General features: G+C 50.8%; 1 long non-coding RNA gene across 1 annotated transcript in view; it reads right to left on the bottom strand.

The window, feature by feature from the left end:
- Positions 1-21,626, bottom strand: part of LOC114015998 (uncharacterized) — a 227,758-nt gene that overhangs the window by 78,431 nt on the left and 127,701 nt on the right. The window contains exon 4 of the long non-coding RNA XR_008729814.1: positions 729-883. This is a non-coding gene — a long non-coding RNA (uncharacterized LOC114015998). The remainder of the gene's footprint in view (positions 1-728; positions 884-21,626) is intronic.

Genomic DNA, 21,626 nt, shown 5'->3' with positions numbered 1-21,626 from the left:
GGAAAACAAGGAAGGGCACCTGGCAGATCCTCAAGGTGTTTAGTCAACTAGTTCCTGCCACCATGATAGAAATTAGGTACCAAAATAGTTGTGATTGCCTGGATGGAAATGACTGAACCGACCGCCGTACGGGGGGGCTCGGGCTCCACGAGGCCCCTCAACACCACATTGAACCAGCTCCACCAGCACAGGCAGCTAAGTCAGCAACAGCCAAAATTGCGTGGGGTTGGTGACTCGTGGAGCGGAAAAGCTACAGTTTCCCTCTAGGATGTGAGCTCAGATTGTACAATGGCAGAAAAAATACCCAAAAGCAAAGTGCATACAGAAAACGTGACGTAACAGACAAATGGAAGCAACCAAAAGACAACCAAGAGGCCTTTTCTTCAATGGAACCAAAAATCCCCTGGGTTCCAGGGCTTTGCATCTTCCAGATCATGAAAAGGGGTCGAGCAGCAGGCTTTGGCAGGTTAGAAAGGTCTAAAAATGTGCCACGTTGCTAGTGGATGAAGGACAGCTGAGAAGAAAGGAGTGCGGTTCAATTTTAATTAAAAAAAAAATTTAAAAAAGGAAGGTCCTTGAGGCAAAAAGGAGGGGGGAAAAAAAAAAAAAAAAGAAATGAAAAAAAAAAAAAAAAGGAGGGGGGATTACTTGGCATACAGGGGTGTGCAGGAAGCTCTGAAAGAGCAGAATAATGTGCCATCAAAACGGAGCCCTCTTAAAAAGAGTACCTTTTCTTCCCCGCTCAGGTTGTCGTCTTTTGTTCCATCTCATTTCGGTGACCATCAATGCATCTGTCTTGTCCCTTCTCAGCTGGATGTGGTTGACAGTAATCCAATTGGATATAAGCCCAGATGCATTTCTTTCTTCCTTCCTTCTTTGCAATCTGTATGAAAAACAAAATCCACAAAAGACTAGCGTTACTTGCAATTCAAAGCCAACCACTATTTCCAACCGAGCCCCCACCCTAAAAGCAGCAAGCAAAAAAAAAAAAAAAAAATCACGGGAAATTTATTACCGAAATTAAGCTGATAAAAAGCATTTCCTCTCCCCTCAATGCCTGGACTCTTTTAGCAGAGCAGGTCAACCCGGCTCAGATAATCGAAATGCGCTAAATATAACGCACAAAGGGGTTCTGAGCGCCAATAACCACCCGAGGGCACCGAGCCCCGCAGCACCGCGGTGGCCGATGTCCGTGGCTGAGGTGGGACAGCCTAGTCCTGCTCAAAGCAGGCTGCTCACGAGCCTGTTCCGTTGGGATCTCAGCATCTCCAAGGATGGAGACTCGGCAGAACCTCTCATGGAGACCTGCAAGACCTTTCCGGGCCACCTCCGCCAGAATTTGGCCACCTGCACGGTCACACCCGAAGGTTTCAGCGCCAGAAGTCACGAGCTTCACGTCATCCCAAGGGGAGTCTCCGTTTCCCCACTGGCTGAGCACCAATTCTGCCCATGGCACCTCCAGCACCGCGGGGGCTGCGGGCCAGCCTGGTGGCGCGGGGTCTGGGAGCTCTGCCCACCATCTCCCACACACGCAGCCTGCTGGTCTCCTGCGGCTCCCCGACGCGACAGAGCAGCCCCTCCGCGGGGTGGGGGTCCCGGCCCCTGCCAGCCCCAGCGCGGGCAGCTCTGCTCGCCCCCAGCCCCATGCCTGGGGCTCCTCCTGCAGCCCGCAGCGAGGGTCCTGGTGGGGAGGGGCAGCTGGCACCAGCCCATGCCGGTGTCACCGCCACCGCGGAGCATGCGGGGGTGTCCTCAGAGGGGCTCCCAGCCCTGCTCCTGCACCTCGCTCTGGGAGCCGCCCAGCACCCTGGCCTCTGGCTGCTCCTGCTGCACCGGGCGCCCGCTCCCGCTGCGCCAAACACGTGTTCCAGCTGCACCAAGCATGCATGCACCAAGCACCCGCTCCCGCTGCACCAAGCACCCATTCAGTCTGCACCAAGCACCCGCTCCCGCTGCACCAAGCACCCATTCAGTCTGCGCCAAGCACCCGCTCCCGCTGCACCAAGCACCCATTCAGTCTGCACCAAGCACCCGCTCCCGCTGCACCAAGCACCCATTCAGTCTGCACCAAGCACCCGCTCCCGCTGCACCAAACATGCATTACAGCTGCACCAAGCACCCATTCAGTCTGCACCAAGCACCCGCTCCCGCTGCACCAAACATGCATTAGAGCTGCACCAAGCACCCATTCCGGCTGCACCAAGCGCATACTCTGGCTGTGGCGAATGCCAGCTCCCACTGCACCAAGCGCACACTCCCACTGCACCAAGCACCCATTCCAGCTGCACCAAGCGCCCACTCCCGCTGCACCAAGCGCCCACTCCCGCTGCACCAAGCGCCCACTCCCGCTGCACCAAGCACCGACCCCCACTGCACCAAGCACCCGTTCCAGCTGTGCCAAGTGCCCACTCCAGCTGCGCCAAGCGCACACTCCCACTGCACCAAGCACCCATTCTGGCTGCACCAAGCGCCCACTCCCGCTGCACCAAGCACCCATTCCAGCTGTGCCAAGCACCCACTCCAGCTGCGCCAAGTGCCCATTCCCGCTGCACCAAGCACGCATTCCAGCTGTGCCAAGTGCCCACTCCAGCTGCGCCAAGCGCCCACTCCCACTGCACCAAGCATGCATGCACCAAGCACCGACCCCCACTGCACCAAGCGCCCACTCCCGCTGCGCCAAACACGTGTTCCAGCTGCGCCAAGCACCCACTCCCGCTGCGCCAAACACGTGTTCCAGCTGCACCAAGCATGCATGCACCAAGCACCCGCTCCCGCTGCACCAAGCACCCATTCAGTCTGCACCAAGCACCCGCTCCCACTGCACCAAACATGCATTAGAGCTGCACCAAGCACCCATTCCGGCTGCACCAAGCGCATACTCCGGCTGTGCCGAATGCCAGCTCCCACTGCACCAAGCACCCATTCCGGCTGCACCAAGCGCCCACTCCCGCTGCACCAAGCACGCATTCCAGCCGCGCCAAGCACCCACTCCCACTGCACCAAGCATGCATGCACCAAGCGCCCACTCCCGCTGCACCAAGCACGCATTCCAGCCGCGCCAAGCACGCATTCCAGCCGCGCCAAGCGCCCACTCCCACTGCACCAAGCATGCATGCACCAAGCACCGACCCCCACTGCACCAAGCGCCCACTCCCGCTGCACTAAGCATGCATTGCGGTTGCACCAAGTGCCTGCTCCAGCTGCACCAAGCGCCCACTCCGGCTGCACGTTCGCTGGCTGCCCCTCCGCAGTGCTCGCGGAGCTGTGGCCTAGGCCAGCGCTTACAACGGGGCTCTCCCTCCTACCCGGCCCTTGCAGCTGACCCTCATCTTGATTAACTGCTTTTGCAACTCTTTCTTCCTAATATGCTATTTCTTTGTCGGAGAGAGGAAACGTCAATGGTGCACTTTTAGCCAAGGACAAAGGACAAGCGAATGCATCAGGAACGGACCCCTGAGAGAGACTTTCTAAGTTGCGGCACAATTTCAGCCCCGGTGGCAGGCATTCTGAAGATGTAGTGAACTAGCTGGGGGCAAAGGCCACCATGCTATTCTTGATTGCCTCCTGAGACCTCCTAAAATCCAGCAGCTGCCTCGCCGATTCCATACAGCCGTGCTTTGGTGCCTAAGAAAGCACTGCAGAAGATTCCCCCCCCCCCCCCCGCCTTTTTCTTTTTAAAGAAATGACAGCCTCTAAGTCTTCAGAGGAGGGTCTGAACACATGATTTAAGTTTACCTTAAAGCCTCAAAAAACCAGGACAAAGGCACCATTTCTCTACCCCTGCTCCCTCCTGGTTTAGCACACCTGCTTCCAGCTTCGTGAGGATTCAGAGCCGGTAACGCTGTCGGATGCTTTGCAGCTGAGGGTGACAAGGCTGGCACGAGATTTTCCCAACAAGTGGCCCCACCTGCTCCTGCGGGAGCTCGGCAGGGACCGAGGGCTGCACGCAGGGGCGAGGAACAGCCCGTGGGAAACGACCAGGCAGAACCTTCCAGATTTATCGGAGCATCCGCAGGCACCGTGGAGCAGCCTGCTTGCTGTGCAACACCTGCAGAGCTACAGGGAGGTGGTGAACACAGGATTCCTGCCTCCTGGAATTGCTTGGGTGTTGTTTTCTTCAAGATGACAGCAGTAAGCACTCCCAGGAATGCACAGGGAGAATTTGAAATCTCCAGCTCTGCCTTTGTGTCAATTCAATGCACACTGCTCGTGTATCTGGCTGCAGGATGCTCCTCTGGCCTCACAAAGGCTAGTTCGCTGCACAAACTTTTTATACACATCCCAGCACGTGTTATAAAATGCACCGTGCCATGCTCCTCGGGGCCAGCGAGCAGCTCCCCTTGCTACCCAAGCTGGGACAGAGCGAGCGACATTTAGTGACGAAGCTCCTCTCCAGGAGCTGGCCCTGACTGAGGTTTCCAGTTCTTCCCTCTGTAATTTAGTCTCGTTTGAATTCACCCTGAAACAAAGGAGGCTAGGAGGCTCTCAGCAGGAACGTTTCAGATGACAAAATTGTCTTGGGTAAAAGAAAGAATTTGAGGAAAGCTTTGGAAACAGAAAACTGAATCTCCGTTTCTCCCGTGGATACCCTCTCGGGACCTGAAAGCAAGCACGCGATCTTTCTAGACGCTGGATTCCCACTAGTGTAGGAGATGGAAGCTGTGATCCATCATCGCCAGCTCCTCAATACTGCCTCCACCCCAGGGTCTGCTCAGCGCTCGCTCTCGCAGGGCATCGCTGCTCCAAGAGCATGGCCAAGGGCACAGCCACCAGGGAACGCGACTGTGAGGATTCCGTAACCCGAACAATGTTGCTCGTCACAGTCATGCCAGCACCTCGAACCAGCAAGAAATGTCATTTCTCAGTTTTCCAGTATCCTTCAGTAGCCCCCTAATGCATGCGGACTACCAGCTGCTACAAACACTGTAATTCCCCTCGTTTTCCACCTTGACCTTTATCTGCCTCTTGATTTTTTTTTTTTTAATATATATATATATATACACACACACACATATACACATATATAAACATAAATATTTAATCAGAGATGGTTAAACCCATTTATTTTTTGTTATGTGTGTATATATATATATAATAAAATAATATATTTGGTTATGTATATAAATAATATATATATTTATGGTTAAACCCATAATTAAGCAACCTGATTATTTACGAAGCAGGTATTTTTCGCCCTCTCCTGTTGCCTGCTTTGCTCCGCTTAATCACCTAGGTCATGAATTTTAAATAGCACTAATTGCCATCTTTTGGCCTTTCAAAGCATATCTCACCCATCTATCTGCACTGGGAAGACCTCAACACAGAGAAAACAGGGTTTGAGTCCTGTCAAAGCCGGGGAGGACGTGCTAAGATACACCCGAGCTGGTGAAGAGGAGGTGTCAAAGGCACCATCTGGATATCCCGCATCGCAGGGTGGATTTGCTCAAAATCAGGAGAGATAACGCTGAGCGGTGATATGACTGCCCTCCCTCGCAGCAGCCACGCTCACTGGAAGTTCAGCGCTTTAGGGGGCTCTTGAAAGGGCTGGATCGGGTCTGAGGGTCCCCCCAGCCCTGTCCGAGCGGCGGCACAGCACTACAAGGAGCCGCAGGCAGAGCGGGACGCACGCTTTCCCCGCCACCGCCGCATTCGGGGATGCTTTGCCCGCATCCCACCTCAGCAGCGGCCACTCCGAAGCTCTGGTTAAGCCCCCCCTGTGCTTCAAAGAGCCTTCGCTTTCCTAATTCCACGAACGTTCTGGAAATCTGCATCTTTCCAGGAGGCAACCTGAACCGCTACTCCTCCGTGGAGCCGGGCACGTGAAAATAAATGCACGGTACAAAGTGGTGTAACGGGCTGGTACCGTCCCACCTCTGCTTTTCTCAGCCATGGATAACTGAGCCCAACATATTTCAAGACAAAAAGCCCTGCCCAAAGTCAGCTGGACTCTGCCTCGTGCTAAATTAACAGAATTTAGGATAAAAAGGATTTATTAGCCCCCCCAGCGTGACATGCTGTGGAGTTGCTCATACTGAGGCCAAGTTAAACGAATCCATTCCCAGGCTCATCAGCCAAACCAAAACCAAACCAGACTTTTGTGAAAAGTTTCTTCTTTTCATCTTTGGTCATTTCTTCCTGCCAATTAGTGCCGAACGAGGGAAGAGGTGGAAACTGCAGCATCTTCTGATAAAATCTGTCTTCGGGTAAATTTACAGCTCAGTTTTACACACCGCAAAAAATTCTCACACTTCAAATAAGCCAAGGACAAACTTGAATATCTGAAATGAACCTCCAAACCTTTGGAATTTTCCCTAACATATGCAAGGCGGGCAGCTGCCAATCTCAGTGTACATCTAGTTACACTGCCTTTCAGAAATACATAGTAACTATTTCGTAACAGAGCCTTGCTACCATTCAGCTGAAGCCTGAGTTCCATATTCTGTGACTAAATATCGGTTACACCAGAAGAATTTCCTCCCAGTTTTCCCAAAGCTGGCCACGGCATCTATTTGCTCAATTAAATAATAGCGACACTGATTTGTCTTTCAGTTGTGCATCTCAGCTGTTTAAACCGCTAAACGCTAATTTGCAATACTGCCTGCAGAAGCTGGAGGGTGTTGAGTTGTACCTAATCCCACTTCCACTTAATGCTGGTGGAATCAACGAATTTTGCCATGGAAAAATTAACGTGTGATGCCAGCCGGGCCGTTTATCTTCTGGATGAGAGAGAAACTCCACGCGCCGGACCATTTTTTTGGTTTTGAGACCTCCTGTGGCCCACGGGCGCTCGAGGTGTACACCTAAACCGTTGTGCTAATCCCAAACCAGCGTACAAACGATTGCTTTTTCACCAAACCATCCCTCCTGCCCCACGAATCCCCAGATCCCAGGGAAAGCTGCGTCTCCACCGCCCTAACTGGGGGAACGGGGAGCCAAGGCTGCGCTCCTCTCCACGGGTGAGCCAAACCTGGGATCTTGGGAACATTTCCCTTCTCAAATATGAAAACGCTGGTTTGTTGAACCACTATCAAAACGTATTTGCAAGCTGGGAACGGAACAGAAAAAGTAAACCCAGAAGGTTTAGGCATCACAGCCACGCTGCAAAGCTTTTCCTACTTAAACTGTAGCTCAGCTGAAGGACCGATGCAGCCTTTCTCCTTGTGTTGCTCTGCACAGGGCACCTCTACAAATAAACATTGAAGAAACACAGTCTTTCTCCCCTTCTCTCGCATCCTACCACCGTGATTTACAAGGTGAAATTAAAAATACACACATCCCAGTGCCTGGGGTTTTACATCTTGGGTCACTGATTTATAAAAGCTGCCAGCAAATTTTAAACGCTTCGTTTTGATTTAGAAATCATTGCTTGAAAGTTGTATTTATCTCGAATATTCAGCTTATTGCACATCACTGAAAATCTAATTTATGGATTGCAAAATGTGTGCGGATAGACTACAAAACATATTTATAGATCACTCCCCCTAATAATAATATACGCAGCTCACCCACCCAAAAGTTATGCACGTATTCATACACGTGTAAATGCATATATGTGTATATCTCTCGCAGATGTATATTAAATCCTTCTCTCCGTAACCACATTTTTGATGGTAAGATCAGGTACCGTGTCAGTATGTAACGAGTGGCTCTGCGATGCCTCCCCTCCACCCCCTCATCTTATCATTCCTGCTAAAACTCAAACTTCAAGTTCCGTTTCCAGCTCCCCAGGCGCCTCTTACTCCCGCTGCTGCTGCAAAAGGTGCAGAGGCCACATCCCAGCACGAGAGCCCGGACCCGCACAATTGCAGAAGCAGCCTAAGGAATTGCATCCTTCATCCCGTCCCCTTGCTGAGGCTGCGGGATTGATCCTGCTTGTCCTCCACCCCCCACCCTGGCTTACTTCTCCCCGCTGTGCTAGAAGGAGACTAGACATGAAATGGAACAGCTTTCCTTAAAATTGAAAGGAAAAGACGCGCTTTTCCTTCTGGATTCATACCATGAATGCTGGAAGAAAAGGAGAAAGGCCGGATCCTTCACGGGAAAATGGAAGGATGCACAGACCAGCCTGTTTCCCAGCAGCTTCAACTTCTTCTCCCACTTTCACTCCCTTAAAAGCCAACAATTCCTGATATTTCCTACACAAAGCACATCATCTGCTAACGGCATCACACGATGCCTCTTCACCCACTGATTTTTATTCCACCAGCCCAACAGGAGCGAGAAGTTGGGTCTTACTGTGTGAGATGCTCCAAAAACCTCTGGGCGCCCATCAGCCTTTTCCACCAATGGTTCTCAAGCTGAACAACCACCTTTTCGCGGCAGCGGAGTGTGGGAAGCGATGAGATGGTTAAAGAAAATATATGCATAAAGTAGATATGCACACTGTTTTAGTCAGTCATTAGTGTTAATCACAGGTTTAATCACTTTGCCCCCGCATCCTCCTCCCTGATTGCCACAACCCACACCAATTGCACGGAGCAGCTCGTTAGCAGAAGTGCTACTGGGGCCATACCCCCGGTCCTGAGGCCGTACCCTGGTCCTGGGGCCGCACCCCTGGTCCTGAGACCGTACCCCCCAGTCCTGGGGCCGTACCCCCCCGGTGCTGGGGCAGCACCCCTGGTCCTGAGGCTGTACCCTGGTCCTGGGGCCGTGCCCTCGGGTCCTGGGGCCATACCCCGGTCCTGGGGCCGTACCCCCGGTCCTGAGACCGTACCCCCTGGTCCTGGGGCAGAACCACCCCTCCTGCCTGCACACTCCTACTGGGCAGCGGTGACTTTTCCACTCAGCATCAGCCGAACGGATGTTCCTGGTCCTCCTGGGCACTTGGTGAGCCTTGGTGGATCCCCGCAGCGGGGAGCTGGGGTGGCCAGCCAGGGGGCAGCGAGAGGCGTGAAAAGGGCAATTCGGAGCATCCTGACGCTGCGCCATGGACCGGGGCGCGAGTGACCCGCAAACCCTGTTGTGCAAGTCGCCCTTACGCTGGCTCCTCCATGCAGGGGTTAACCTCACCCCGTGCTCATGATTAAAAAGTAGCTGGCCCAGTCATCCGCAATTATTTATAGGCTGAGGAGGTGGCATGTATTGTGCTAGCAGCACTTTCCAGGCTGATGAAGTTTGGGTTACAACTCTGTGGCTGGTGAGGTCTGCGGACACCTGGCTGTTCTTACAGGTTAAACATTTCACACCCTGTCAAACGCCAACCCGAACTGCGTCAGGCTTTCCTCCCCCCTTCCCCAAAGGCCACTGAGAACACGGGGTAGCTGGGGTGCCACTTGAAAGGGAGGAAGACCCTCTTTAACCTGGCATGTACATCAGAAGGATCTAGGAGGGACCAGCTCAGGAGATCCACCTTGCAACGACCTCGCTGATCCAGCCTCACGTCATCCAAGCTCCTCGTGGCTGTTGAAGGCTCTACTTTGACCTGGCAAGCCGAGGAGGAAGGGTCACCATCCTTACTCCGGGGAACCACCGCTGGGTTCCTCAGTAGGACGGGGCTGTGGGTTTAAGGGGGAGCCCGGCGGCTCTGGCCCCAGCCAAGGGAGGGATCTGCAGGACTGAAATTCTCTTTTCCACAGACAGAGGAGATGGGGCTCATCTGTGGTAGTGCTCAGCACCGGCTTTAGCAGACGTTGCCCCGTTTACTCCACACCTGAGAGCGGAAAATGCTGCAAGAGTCCGGCGCCTCAGGGAAGTCTCTGGGAACCTGATGCCAAATCTCTCTGAATCCAAACTCTGACGTTTGCCTGGACCATGCAACAATCCTGCCCGACTGACCTGTATCTGCTGGTGTTTCCTGGACAGAGCACATCATCTGCTAACAGCATCACATGATGCCGCTTCACCCACTGATTTTTACTCAACAAGCCCACCAGTAACAAGAAGTTGGGTCTTATTGTGTGACATGCTCTAACAACCTCAAAGATGCTGCGGTCTTTGCCCTCAGAGTTGGGTAAACCCGGCGGAGGAGATGGTAAATTCCCTCCTCCGTACCGGTGTCCGTGACTAGAGAGCACAGGACGGGCAGAGAAGCAGAATCCGTCCCCGTGGAGTCCCTCCCGTGCCCAAAGCTGTCCCAGAGGAGAAAACACACGCACGGAGGGAAGGATGGAGAAAACAGGCATTTGGGAGAATCACTCACTCACCCCTCCGTAGATCAAACACCCTGTGTATAGTATGTTGAGAGAGAATTAATACGTATTTATTCAGCCAGAAGGCAGGTTTATGAAGATACTCAATAAAATTACAATGTTGAGCAGAGATAAACAACAATAATAAAAACGTAACATACGTGAATCCCTTATCTCACTTAAATCAGGGTAATTAAAAGCTACATATTTCAGCTGCCAAAAGCGGTAATTTGAGTCGTACTGCAACTTTACGGACACATTTCCATTAAGAGCATCAGTTATGAGTAATATAATTTCCTCTTCACTGAGCATTGCTTACCTAATTTCACCTTTTCCTTAATAATACACATTACTTAATTCTCCAAACAGCTGTGTAATTTAACTAGGCGTGGTAAAAATCCACTGATTAGCCCGCCTGCAATTCTGAACATGCAGAGCAATATACAGAATATGATTCTTCAAAAAAAGGTTTCAAATTTAGGACAGCAATGGGATTCGGGGCAACGGTCTAAAAGGTGCAATTACGATAATATGCTAGAAAGGCAAAAGATTAAGCTTTTTATTATTCTGCAACATTTTTTACATTTTATTGCCAATAATTACATAGGTTTCTTTTCTATTTTCATTGCCTCAACATCTCCCAGGTTAATTATGTTGTCAAGATCATGTCAAAAAGCCACCGCTAAAATTATGATTCTCATTACATGATGATCTAATCAATTTTGTGTGGTAATTTTGGTCCAACCTATTCTACCAACATACACATCCTGTACATGGAAAAATCTATTTCTCTGTCACACTATATTATACTGTTGTTCTTGTGCCACTGCAGTTAAGAGCCTGTCAGCAGTTCTGCTACAACCTCTTATATCCAAGGTTTATAATAGAGACATTAAAAACCCCTAATAATTTTGGCTGACATTTGACAGGCATTTTCATTACGGGGACCTATTTTATTTATTTAGAATTTGGGTTCTGTCTGAATAGAGAGCCTCGAGTCTTACCTGTTATCCAAAGTGCTGTGAAACCCAGGGACTGAGCCGGGGACCAGAACCACAACCCCAAACCACGCTTGAAAAAGAAAACGATGCCTTGCTTGATCGTTAGCTCTGCGGGTCCGGGCACCGCTGCCTTGCTCCATCCCTTATCCAGGGGCTCAGCACACAATTATCAGAGGATCCGCACCCTAATAAATGGCAGAAGACCAGCTCCGAGCAAAAAAAAACCCCAAAGCATCCTGAAAGAGTAGTTAAAATGACCGTGATCTACATCAAACCCTCGGTCTTACTGCTGCTAGTAAATCTACGTATACAGAGCGCTGCGTTTAGAGGGAACGGCCAGTTGGGAAGGCTGGTCCTGGGACTGGGACCACCACCGATACTCAGCCGCGGGGGAAAACACAACAGAAAGGCTCGGAGAGCAAGAGGGAGAGCCTGGAGACGGGCAGAGCTGAGGAGATAACACCAAAATAACTTTTCCTCCTTTCTCACTGCCACGGGTAACATTGCAGCCCTGCCTGCCTGCTCACATCTTGTGTTTTGCTGCCTACAAACGTTTCTGCCGTCGGCTTTTCGCTGCCAAAAATGTCTCGGGGAGGGGAATTTTCAAACGGCGTCTGTGCATATGCACAGCGGCAATGTTTTAAAACATAGGCGCGCTGCTGAAGTTTTTGCTCCAGAATAGGTTGTGTGATGGGTAGTCAAAAATAACGCCGAGTGCTTTCCCAGGCTGGGAACGACAGAGCTTGTGCCGAGGCTTCCAGCTCCTCCAGCGACTGAGGACGATGGGAGTAACTAACCCCCTGCAGAAAAGTGCAACGCGCTCATGCAACGAAGCTGCTCCTAGCAGTAGTGAGGCTGAATTCCACCCCCCTGCAAAGCCCCAAAGCGTTATTCCAGCCCCACCAGGATCCAAGCGGTGCAGAGAGCTCAGCAAACTGCACCCAGAATACGTCCCGCTTCGACTGAATTATTCAGCACAAAAATATTTTCCAAGATGTAATCACCTCGGCACACTTTGTTCAAAGAGGGATACAGGTGGAGAAGGTATCAAAATCCTAATCTCTTTGATCACAACGTGCTGCTCTCTCACGATCCCTAAAGAGCTCACGTAACAGGTTTAAACACAGGTGATGCCAAAGCTGAATCCAATATATACAGAAATAAGAAATCAGGCAGTGCCATTAAAAAAGATGGGCCAGATCTGCTCGGAGCAGCCCAGCTCAAATGAATTCACAAGTATCAAAGCGGGTATCAGCCAAGGATCAGGCATCAGTTGTAGTGAGCTCTGCTGCTAGAAGATACAGGTCTGTAACGGGCTTTGCATCTAATAACACATTTGGATTTTCGTATAACAACAAAAGCGGTCCCTCCTCGCAGCGCTCAGGATCAGAGAAAAGCGGGTTCATTCAATACCTGCTCTGGATTCTTCCAAACTGCGTGTCCGTTTGTGTAAAAAAAAAGAAGTAGGAAAACCTGGTCGTTGGAAAGAGTAAAGGGTAATTTATTTCCAGGGTAATTTCCAGGTTGTTTCTGAGCCACGCACGTGCCGTGGGCTAAGAGCAGCAGAGGGATCCACCGGGACCCTCCGCCACCTCCGTGGAGCAGCAGGATGCTCGGCAGAGGCTCCCCCCCCCCCCCCCCAGCAGCACGGACAAGCTCCCGCACCCCCAACATCACGGAGTATCTCAGGCTGGAAGGGATTCACAAGGATCACCAAGTCCAGCTCCTCGCCTTAGGGGGATGAGGACTGGCCTAAAGGCCGGTTAAACCCCAGTTCTGCACCAGGCTGGCAGGCAGGGGCTCCAGCGGCTCAGCAGCAGGCACGGAGCGAGGTGAGGAGAAGACAGAGAAGCCGGAGGAGCAGCAGTTCCACCCTTTGCACCACCGGTACCTTCACCGGCGTGGCAGCAGCCCCACAGCCAGGCAGCCCCATCCTTCTCCCCTCCCCCCACCCTGCCCAGGCTTTTGGGCTTCCCTCAGCTCTATTTCCCTTGTCTGGGACGCCGGCTGCCTCTTTCTCCAGCATCTCGCCCCTTCTGTGGGTACTTTGGGTGTCTCGGACTCTCTTTGAAGAGCCTGGGTTGACAGAGACCACCTCCCGACCTCCTAAAAGCAAGAAACCCACCTTCACCTCTGCTGAGGTTTGACACACGTGATAAAAGTGCTTCATACAAACAAGCGACCGATGTTTTACTCTGCTTAGCCCACGCCGCCCTAATTATTCAACTGATAGTCAATCACCAGCGAAGTGTAAATAGGTCGCTATGTAGATTGGCTAAGCTGCCTACTAATCAATCAGATTAAAAAGATGATGGCAAATCTCCAATAATTACGCAGCGTAATTAAAAGGCTGGGGAGCCTGATTTAGGGCTTATTAGCCCTCTAAGTCCTTCATTAGCCATATTAGTTTCCCGCATCAGATCCCGAAGGGCAACTCCTTGCCCAGCACAGTCAAATATTACGCTCACTCCCGAGTTTTCTGACCTTTGGGATGGCAGTGGACAAACCCAAACGTTTTTGCTCTATGCCCTTTAAGTGGAGGCAATACTCCCGTGGTTTGTGTACAGTACATACACTTTTCCATAGGGTAAACTAAAAATCCACGATGGACATACCTCCGTCCTCCTGATCTTTACAATGGGTGGAAGACACCGATCTTGCTTAACAGAACACTTTGATGCGGATCCGTTCTTTTCCATCTTACGCAAGTTTATATGTTTCAGGTATATTTATTCGTGGACTGTGGGAAAGAAAAGAGCGGGCAAACTGGTGCCCCCTCCCTTCACCAAGGCAACTGAAACCCCAAGTCGGGTACCATTGCGTAGCCTTGCGATGATTGTCCCTCTTTAATTAGCGCTGGACTTCCCTGTGTGCAAGATCTACGAAACAAACGGTAATTCCCTTCCCTCCCTGGTCCAACACGCTGAGGCCATGCCAATCGCGATGCGACGTCGGGAATCTCAGGTCGCTCTGTAGATGGGGAGAGTTTCCCAGGGATCAGAACAAGGCGCTTGCAGGCAGAGCTGACCCAGCTGAGTGGAGTTTCTGCTCAGCAGCGTGGGATCATGCCCTCCCAACATCTCAAACTGTAGGACGCAACCGCCAAACCCGCGAAGCCGTGATTGCACAGGCAGCCCCTGGCACCTCACGAGGGGCCAACACCTCCCAGTATCACCTTCTCATTTTCTCTGCCGTCTCCCCCACTGCACTGGAATCCCACCCCTCACCTACGCCGGCAGCACCCCCAGACACCCGCGAGGAGCTGCTCACGCTGTAGTTTTGGCTCCCTGCCCCCAGCCTGTGCCACACTGACCAAACCAGCACTGCACATCGGTACGTCAGAGCTCCAACCCAAACACAGGCACAAACTGGTTCTATTCTTACCTTCGTTCCTCTCTTTCAACTAAAAAACCCCGCCACCCCACAACTCTGCCCTTTCCTTCATCTCGGGACCGCACCTCATCTTTAGACGGGTGGGCTTGGGCAGGTTTCGGCACGGTCCCCACCAGCACCCTTCTGCTCTTTAGTTCCGACTGAACTTTATCGTTACCGCCTCCATCTCATTTGCATGTGGTGAGAAAAGCACTCATTGACAGGACCAGATGGTGACAATCTTTCCTGACAGCACCAGCCACACCAGGAGCTGCCACCCAGCCCCGGGGAGCGATGCGCGCCCACCCCAGGGCAGGATCCCCCCCCGCCCATCACCGCGGCGTCTGGGCTGCCACGCTCGGTTACAAAACCATTGCCCGTCCTCCGACGCACCTGTAAAACCACAACCCTGCCTCCGTCATGGAGCTTTCCAAGCCTGAGGAATTGCTCTTTTGGCTGGGCCGGCAACAAGCTAATCAGAGCTGCTTGTTCCTAAAAGCCTCGGAAGCAAAATCCAGATTTGCTGCTTGTCTCCGCGGTGCTGAGGCACCGCTCCTCCCAGCGCCAAGGACGATGCTTTTCCACAAAACAACATCCCTGCTGTAAAACATGAAGGGATTTGTTAATTAAGTCAGATTGCCAGTGGCTCCTGGTGGGGAGGCAGCTGCACTGCATGTTCCAGTGTTTTAAAAGCATCCTGGTGTCTGGGAATATTGTCGTTATTTTCCGTGTAGCATCCTCCCGAACACCACCAAACACACTGGAGCGACGCGTTTGCTCGTATATCACGTTGCAGGTGATCAGGGTTCCACGGGAAGACCACGACGGCACGCATCCTTCCCTTCTGCTCTTCCACGCGGGAAGAGCTGGCCCTGGCTTTGCAGGGCTTGCAGCCTAAATGGATGGAAAGAGGAGGCAACCGCTACAAGCAACCAACGGAGAGTTGGGCTGAGAAGTACGAGGTAACAACACGCTGGAAAAAAATGTGTTGTCAGCGTTCCAGGCAGATGCAGCCAGTGAGCTGCTCCACCATCACTCGCACCGAGATTCTCACCACGGCTCCATCCCCTTTGCTGATGCATGAAAAGGTCAACCCCCACCCCCCCCCCCCAAAAAAAAAAAGACCCTGAAGCCACCAGCTCCAGCTGCAGAAGCATTGCCACCATTGTCCTCGTGGAAAAGAGCCGTGGTCTGCGGGAAGGAAAAGATTTCACAATTCTGGCCGGGCTTTAGGGTTCTGGGGGAGGCTCAGGGGTTGCAATACCACAGCAGTTCTCAGCAGCAAAGCCCCACAGGGTCTGAATACTGCTCCTCACCCTCTGGCTGAGCAAGTTTAGCTGTGCTGCACCTAGAGCGTGCCAGCACCTCAGCTAGGCTGCTCCGAGCCCGGTGTGGGAGGCACGGAGGGGCCAAGCGCTCCGGCGACGACCTTGCCTCTGGATGCGCTGCTATCCCTGTCCCGGCTCCGGAGTCAGAGCCAGCTCGGGTGGCTGGAGCGCAGATCCCAGCTCAGGTTGCCTCAGCGCCCGAAACCTGAGCGGTGCAAAGTTGGGTGCGAAGTTTTCCTCGCTCACCTGGGGATTCCAGCGGTGACAGCGACGACCCAGGTGCTGTCCCGCAGCTGGGGAGGGAGCAGGAGGCAGAAGGTGCAGTGGATTTTTGTAGATCACTGCAAGGGTGTTTTGCAGAGAGAACAGAAGGATTTATGGAGAAATCGGGCTGCTGAGAAAGGGCAGCGCGTGGGGTGGGAAGGGTGGGCGAGCAGGCAGAGCGTAAGAGATGATGGCGCAAGCAGGACCAAGCCCTGAAGACCTTTTAAAATAAGGACAGGTAGGTCCCTTCCCAGGGGATCCACCGTCCGGAGGGGAAGCTCGATCGCTCTGTTTTCTGCCAGTAATGGCAAGACACGCCTGCTCAGCTGCTAAAAAGACAAACCCCAGGTTCACTTAACATCTCCATCATCACAGAGATAACCACAGATCTCCTAGAGCACTTCGTCAGGATCCATTGCTTTCGGTTCGTCTGCTGAAGCTGACACCAGGGCACAGGCAATTCCAGTTTTCTCTTAGTGAAATTGCTGTGAATTTTTAAATTATGTGTATATATGATGGGAATAAACACATCTCCTTCAACTTCTAGTTAAGAGAGGAAAACCCACATATGCGAGCTAAAAAAATCCCACCCCACGTACAAACAGCTGCGTCTTAACGAATCCTCCTCTAACGAAGCCCTTTGAAGCTTTCAACTGCCAAGCACCTATATAAACTGCAAATCCCAAGTACAGGTTGGTTCTTACACCGTCGCACTTTCTCGGTAACAGCACAAAAAAAAAAAAAAAAAAAAAAAAAATTCCCACTTTGGGGAATCCTCGACGTGTTGAAGGTGTTAGGGGTAGGAGCATCCTTCCCTGTGCTCTGGCACCTCCCTGCCACGAGAACCAAACGGAGGAGGACACGGACGTGGACACGGATGCAGCAGAGCTTTTCACTGCAGTGGTCCAGGAGACAAGATCCTACCTCCTAGAGCCTCCTCTGTGTTCTGTTCCCGAAATGTGAAAAGGGCACAGGAGTGAACGGAACAGCCCCTGGGGAACGCGGCAGCCTCCACGGTTGCGCATCCTGAACTGGCCAAATCGCTGAAGGCAGCTCGGTACGGCACAATTCATCAGATCCGCGCTCCTCTTCCGATGCCAGCCATGAGGAAGGGAGAGCTTAATCAGTGGGGCGAGAGCAAACGAGGGCTGGAATCGGGAAGTCGCCTTCTCCTAGTGCCAAATGACGGGGACCCCTCTAGCTGGGAGGGTAACGCAGGAAAAGCTGCTCCTGCTGCTCCGCGCTGCACCTACTCTAGGCAGAGCATCCCAGTTTTCCATTCCTAAAGCCAGGCCTAGACTTAACTGCTGCTACTACAACAAATAAATAAATAAAAAAAATCAGCATTAGGGTAAGAATATACAGAGCGCATGAAAGTCCTCATTAACATTCCTTATACGTGCTTATCATGAATTTTATACAGGGTTAAATATATTTGCTGGTGACTAACACTGCAAGGCTGAGGATTAAAAAGGATAATGTACAATGTGATTTATGAAGTTTTAATGGAAAATCCCCATGGGTTGTGTATAAATCTTATTTATAGCTTTAAAAGTATGTAATATACTTATTGTATATTTTAAAAACTGTGGGAGTGCAGTCCCTGTCATAGTTAATCCATTAAAAAAAGCAACTCCTAGGGGGCTCCTAGGGATAAAGCATTTGATATTTTAGAGACTATCAGTGTGTTCAGTGTGAAACGTCCAATATGATTTAGTCAGTGGGGGAGAAAAGGGGAATAAAAGAACCCAAAGCGTCTTGAAGGAAGGAACAAAATGGCTGTTTCAGAAGTGAGCTCGAACCCTTTGGATAAAGGTGCCGAGCGTGCGGGGGAACGCGACGACTGGCTGCGGGCTCCGTCCTGCGGCCTTTGCCAGCTGATCGCCGCCGGAGGCCAGAGCTCAGAGCTCCGTCTTTGTTTTTAGATTAGAAGAGCCATGCCGGAGCCTCGCGTCCTAGCTGCCAAGGGATGCACATCTCCCAGATGAAGTTAATCACATTAAATTGAACCCACAGCATCCACGAGCCGTCTTTGGGGAGGGAAGGCCTGGTATTGCCTACCTGGTTTTGTTAAGTTGCTTTCCTCTTATCCTTGTGGAAGCATTTTATTTATTTTTTTTTTTCCCTCCCTAGATGTGGTGGAATCAATTTTACATCGGTCCAGGATATTAGCTCGTGGACCCTGTGCTTTGGACTCAAAGAGGGGGGGGGGGGGGGGGGGGGGGGGGGGAAGAAAGGGAGTCCTGTCTAAAAAAAAAAGCAAAACATTTTTCTGCCACAAATAAGCCAATAAAAGGACTAACTAACAGAAAATATGAATGTAGATAAGCTATATATATGTAGATAATGTGTATATATATATATATAAAAATGTAGATAATAATATATATATATAAAAAAAATAAAAGGGCTAACTAACAAATTTTCTGTTCCAGGCCCCGCGGGTTTGCTCTTTTCAGTGGTGACTGTTCATCCTTTGGGTATCAGCCCAAAATAGCCACATAGCTCCTAATGAAGAAGTAAGATTATCTTGCAAGATAAAAATCAGGCTTTATGAAAGATCCTGGCATATACTGTGGTAGGCTGTTGTTTGCTGATCTTTAATAACAAGGAAAAATCCTAGGGTCTGGCCAGGGAAACGAAATCCCTAATCTCATCTAAGTTAGGTACAGAGGATTGAATAAGGGTGTCTGGGAAGTTAATTTTGCGTTCTTGTATTTCTTGCAATTTCTTAGAAGGATGCTGATATATGGGAATTCCTAGACTAGACAATCAGAGCCAATGATTCATTTCCAATGTGCCAAAATGAGCTAGCATGGTACTTTGGAAGAGAATATTGCATGAAATAAGATTTTTTTTTTTTTTTTTAATGATATTTCTGAGAAATTATGATTCTTCTCTCCTATCACACTCCACTCAGATTTATTCTAATTATGTCAGCTGCTCAACGTTATTGCTGGTGCCTCAATAACAACGTGAGGTGCTCAGACATATTTCAGCCTCCCCAGGGAATACACGGTAAGCACGTGCTAGAAATGCTCGCCCTTAGAAAGGTGCTAGGCACGGTCACTCGGAGAACGCATCGCTGTTCCTTATGTTTTTACATCCAGGTCAACTGCTCATTTTCTACTACGACCAGGCACCACCAGGCTACAAAGCAGGATTCACTGCTGTGGAAATTAGGAAGAGAATACAGAGCACCCTGACGAAACCGGGTGTTTGGTGAAATCCATTATTTTGTGCAACTGTAATAAGCCTGGTCTTCAGCGGAGCATGGACATCGCAGGGAAGACTGCCCCCTCCGCCCCCCCCGGCCAAATACATGCACATGGCAAGAGGCAGCCCCCACTGGAATGACCCTACGAGCTCAATGAACCCAGCACGTGAAGGAACCACTAACACCGTGACTCGCAGAAGGATGTCCTCCCAGTCTCACAGTGCTGCATCTTCTCATGCACGTTATCAAAAAAGTGCATCACCCCCTTGTTTCCCAAGGCAAGACTGCCATCCAAACCTGCCTTCTCCCTTTCAAGTTCACACCGATATCTCATCTCTTCCATGCACGGTTCCCTCCAAAAAAACCCCCGCAACAAAAACCCAACGACAACTACAACAACAAAACCCACAACAAAATAAACAAAACCAAACCCAAAGAAACTGGCGACGATGCGAAGGTCTGGAGCGCCAGATGGAATTTCCATCTCAAAGGCGCTGGACTCCTAGAAGCTTGTCTAGTGCAATCCTCAGAGGAATACACCAGCCCCCCCAGGACGACGGAAGGCAATATTAGACAACAAATTGTCCAGATCTTTCTACACCATCTTTTTTCCACGGTGTCTTCGCTGCCGCTGGTTTTTAACCTTGATAAATTGGCGCGCGCAGCCTGTTTCTTCTTCCTGCAGTAAATTACCTGCTTCAGCGGTGGTGCCACGTACCAGCTGCACTCAACATATGGCACGCGGAGGACTGCCAGCCAGGCCCATTATGTCCTGATGTTTGGCTCATTTGAGAAGATGCCATGCGGCGTGAGCCTGGGCAGAGCTGCCGCTCCCCGCGGGCTGCGATGGCCGGGGAAGGGTTTGGCATCGCGGGTACCCCAGGCACCTCATTCAGGTGGAACTGGGTGGGTTTGAGCAGAGAACCTCAGCTCCCTTGCTAGGGGAAGGTGGCGATGCTGCTAAAGGAATGAGTTAAGGCGTTTAAGACGAGATGGCGAGCAGCCTAGATGGGTCTTGCCCCCGTCCCCACAGCTTGGGGTGCTTTGGGGGTTGAGCAGAAGGGTGCACCAAGCCCTCCGCCAGCCAAAGAGACGGGACCTTGCACCACAGCAGGGAGAAACGACGTGTGCCACCGCACGGCATTGCCTTCCCCACCTCCGCAAACACGCGATGGAAGGGACCCTTCAGGCCGCCACGCCGAGACACAAATCCCAGCAAACCGCCGTCGGATGCCACGCACCTTGACGTGGCAGGGAAGCGGAGCGGCGGCTGTGGAAGCAACGTGCTGGTGCAACTACCACCACCATTTCATCAACCTGGCCCGAAAGGTTCTGGGGGAACTTCCAGAAGCGCTAATTTATTGGAGAGCCAAATCATCACCTATGAAATATTTACACTTCTGACAGCCTTATAATCTGAAATTCAGGAAGAGAGATCTCATCAGCATTTTTCAGAATGGCAAAGACAGCTGAGAAATTAAAGGAGGGTGATAAAGTTTTACCAGATAATTGCAAAAAAGCAAGCTTGAAAACAGCCCAGCTAAAGATACATTACCCAGCAAAATGGTCTCTTGCCGTTATCAGGATAATCCTTAGGGGCATCTCCAGTCCTATAGAATTTAATAGGAATGAAGCCCAATAGGATTTTGTAGAAAGTGCATTGAAAGTCTCTATTTGTTATAGAAAATGATAACCTTTCTATAGGGTTTTAGAAGCTCTCCAGCAGAATTATATAGCACAGCCAACATTTTCTATTACATTTTATAGGATGATTCAAAGCCTTTTTTTTTTTTTTTTTTAACGCCAATGCTAGATATTGAAAAGATCACTACTGTTTATCTTAGAAAGGAGGTAAAAACATAGTAACAGTGGAAAAATATGATGAAACAAACCCTAGAGAAAAGAGAATGAAAATTCCTGTATGTCCCTTAAGAAATAAAGTATTAGGACAGAAATAGCGTCTTTCAGCATCGTATTCAGACATGACGAAAAACAAGAGCTCAACTAATTGCAGGAAAATGAGTCAGAAGAAAGAACATCTGGAGTTAGAGGATGAGGGTTACGAAAAATTAACACTGGGCGTCTTTCAAAGGGGTAGAAACCGCCATGTATCCTATGTCTAATCCATTGGGTAAGGAGGTGCAGCATCCCAGAGCGGCTTCTCGCATCGTGGAAGCGCACTGGTTTCTTGGGTTTCCTTTTAAATCACGGGCCACTGACCGATGTCGGCAACAGACCAAACCTTCCCCTCTCGCCTCTCTTTAGGACAGGACCTGAGAAATCATTCAAGGCGTGAAAGCCACAGCGAGGAACATGG

The sequence above is a fragment of the Falco cherrug genome, chromosome 18 (assembly GCF_023634085.1).
Source record: "Falco cherrug isolate bFalChe1 chromosome 18, bFalChe1.pri, whole genome shotgun sequence".
NCBI lineage: Eukaryota > Metazoa > Chordata > Aves > Falconiformes > Falconidae > Falco > Falco cherrug.
The sequence above is the reverse complement of the archived record's forward strand: the minus strand, read 5'-3'. Positions and strand labels throughout refer to the sequence as shown.